Genomic DNA, 3,195 nt, shown 5'->3' on the forward strand with positions numbered 1-3,195 from the left:
TGATTTTAAAATGGGCAATACAAAATCTCATTTAAGGAAATGGAAACAGTCATTGTGGAAGGAGAAAAATACTTTACGAAAAAGGTGAGCTCTCAGATTAAACTCATTGATGCAATGTTGGCAGCTCCAAGATTTTCTTATGAGAGTAGTCATCCAAAAAATCGCAGATATTTTCGAAAAACTGCAAAAACAGCTTAAAGTCAAAAACGGCGAATAGTTGGGTTATTAGTAGTAGGGTGGCGCTGCCACTACTCCAAGGAGAATTGAAAATCCTAGGTGGAAACAGTGCTCACTTTGTAAAGTTTATCAAAAATATTCGTCCTTATAAAATTTTGTTGATCATACAAAGTTTGATATGTTTTCGGAACATGACTACATTGAAGAAAATGAATTCCAATTCTATGTGTTGCATTTCTCTCTCTTTTTTTTTGGTAAATGCATTTCTCTTTTTGTGTAAAGTTAATTGGTATTTTTTAAGATAACATCAAATGGTGTCCGGTCAAAGATGATTTTTAGTGTAACTGATCATATTTCCGATAAACTCTACAAAGTAAACCGTTTTGATAACCGAATTGAGTTTGAAAAATAGTAATTAACAAAGTTCTGTTTTACCCCTACTGGAAAGAGGCTGTGGGTGTGTTGATCACTTCAGTGAGTTTGAAAAATACCCAGAAAGTTCTATTTTCACCGTACAAGGGAAGGGTGTGGGTGTTTGTGGATGGGGCTGTGGTTGTGGGTGGGGGTGTGGTTGTGGTTGTGGTTGTGGTTGAGGGTGTGGGTGTGCTGCACTCAGTCTGAGCTTTGCCCCTTAGACCTCTATATAAAGAGGGGAATGGGGATGGTATCGGAGTTGCAATTAACCACTGAAAAACCCGATCAAAGAAGAGATGGACCGCAGTGATGGCCCCGACGTTTGGGTTGTTTAAACCCAACTTCAAGCTTGGTTGCCCGCTTATTATTAAGTCATAAAAAATTTTAAAAAAATACAAGGCAAAAAATTCAAGGTCACAATGTGCTTTTAGTTTGAATTCTATCAAAAAATTAAAATTAGAATGGAATTCGGGTTATGGTACTTTATGATTTAGCATGATTCGATTCAAAGAAAAAAAATGATGGGTTTCTATTTATTTTAACTTTCATTTTTTTTATTTTCTTATTTTGATCATTGTTCTATATTTAATGATAAATTGAAAAAAAAATATTATGGACCAACTTGAAAAAATACAAACTTGACTTTAAAAATGGTTAATTTTTTTATTGAAGTTTTTTAAATTGGCGAGTTCTGTGTATACAGTATATACATATACATGTATATTTTTCATATTTGCATACATCACTATGTGAGTATGCGAATGCGAGCAGTTGTTTCTTTTCTTTTTTTTTGGAGGAGTTTGCCACGTTCCGTTAAGGTTCTTATTTTTTAAGTACTTACTTTCTGTTTTATGAGACATGTCATTCTCTCACAATATATCACCTTTAATTTAAAAAATAAATACTTATTTTAGTAAGTGGAATACACCATAATTGTTGATGTAGAAGAAGTATATTCCAAAATAAAAAATGTACACCAACAACAAATGACCCTTCTCTTCTTAACAAATCATAAATATATATAATAAAAAGCAGAGAGAATAGTGGGTGCAGTGAACGAAGGAAGAGAGAGAGAGAGAGAGAGAGAGAGAGAGAGAGAGAGATTTAAAAGGAATAGACTGGAAAAAAGAAAAATCAATGCTGGACACGGACGGGACTCGAACCTGGGCATACGTACACTTGAGGAAACTAGGCCGATTGGATGCAGCTTTGGGTTGGTGTATTGTGGAATACACCCGGTTTAGGGGTGATGGACAGTTTTAGCTGGGTTTGGCAATCCCATTTTCACTTATATTGTTCAGTCCCCCTTCTTAGCGAATACAACTCAATCCGCGGGAGAGGTGTTAAATTATTGCCACCCCTTGAGCTCTCCATAATTTATCCGACCTAATACACCTGTTTTTTGACCAAAACACCCCTCCTTATCCCCCTCCCCAATGGCTCTCTTGCTCTGTCAACAGAGAAGAAGAAGAAGACGGATTAAAAAAAAAAGAGAGAGAGAGAAGAAAGAGAAGAGGAGATCACCACCACACCTACACAAAAATACACACACAAACCATCAGAACCACCACAAACCTCCAACACCAGAAACCCTCAATTTCGAATTTCAAACCCTAAATTTCAAAGAGATGAACAGTGAAAAGAAACAAGAAGAAGAAGATGAACATCAACAACCAATCTGGGAGAGAGAGAGAGAGAGAGATGTTCACCATGATCGGAGAGCAACAGCAGCAGCAGCTTCTTCTTCTTATTCTTCTTCTCTCTTCTGACGTTCTTTCTTTCTTTCTCTCTCTCTTCTGCCATTCTTTTCTCTCTCTCTCTCTCTCTCTCTCTCTCTCTCTGGCGATAAAAACAAAGGAGAAGAATAAGGAAAGAGGAAAAATGATTTGGTGCATTTCAACTTAACATTTGCACATTTTCATCTCATATTAAATAAACCACAAATTGATTTAAATATAATTGAGTTTTTTATTATTTATAAATATTAAATTAATTATTTTTATTTGTAGACTAAATTATTATTCCTTAAATTGTGAAAAGTAATTAATTTTTATTGAATTTTGTTATTATATAATGAATAATCTAATTTCACACTGCATAAGGGCAAATGAGTCATTTGATAGCTTTTTACATTATACACTCTTTCTTATACCACCAATTTATCCTTCATCCAAATCAAGTATAATTTTATCCCCCCTCTATAAATATCACATCAATATGGGTCATCCCTTCTTAATTAATACCCCTTACTATCTTATCCCCCTTCATAAATAATACACCCAAAACTTGTACGGCATCTAATCGGGCCCTTAAGTATGCCATACTAGCCAACAAACCAGCACAATCCTTTATGCTATGTTTTGGTCCAATATATATATATATATATATATATATATATATATATATATATATATATATATATATATATATATATATATACATGGAATTTTTTTTTTTTTTGGTTGCCCTAGCCCGGGGTTTGCCCAAACCGACGGGCTTGCGGGGTTTACCCCAGAGCCGGCCCTGAGATGGAGGCAAAGCAAGGAGAGAAAGTGGTCGGAGCCAAAGGCGGAGGAGCGACTGAGTCGGTGGTGGCAAACCCAA

The 3,195-nt window shown here is 35.3% G+C and overlaps 1 long non-coding RNA gene across 1 annotated transcript; it reads right to left on the minus strand.

Moving 5' to 3' along the window:
* Positions 1 to 1,369: 1,369 nt before the first annotated feature.
* LOC131308310 (uncharacterized) lies at positions 1,370 to 2,424 on the minus strand. The gene is made up of 2 exons (XR_009194400.1): positions 2,301 to 2,424; positions 1,370 to 2,041 (listed from the first exon to the last, which is right to left on the minus strand). It is a non-coding gene; the product is annotated as an uncharacterized LOC131308310 (long non-coding RNA).
* Positions 2,425 to 3,195: the final 771 nt, after the last annotated feature.

This window comes from Rhododendron vialii, chromosome 11a (assembly GCF_030253575.1).
Source record: "Rhododendron vialii isolate Sample 1 chromosome 11a, ASM3025357v1".
Taxonomy (NCBI): Eukaryota; Viridiplantae; Streptophyta; class Magnoliopsida; order Ericales; family Ericaceae; genus Rhododendron; species Rhododendron vialii.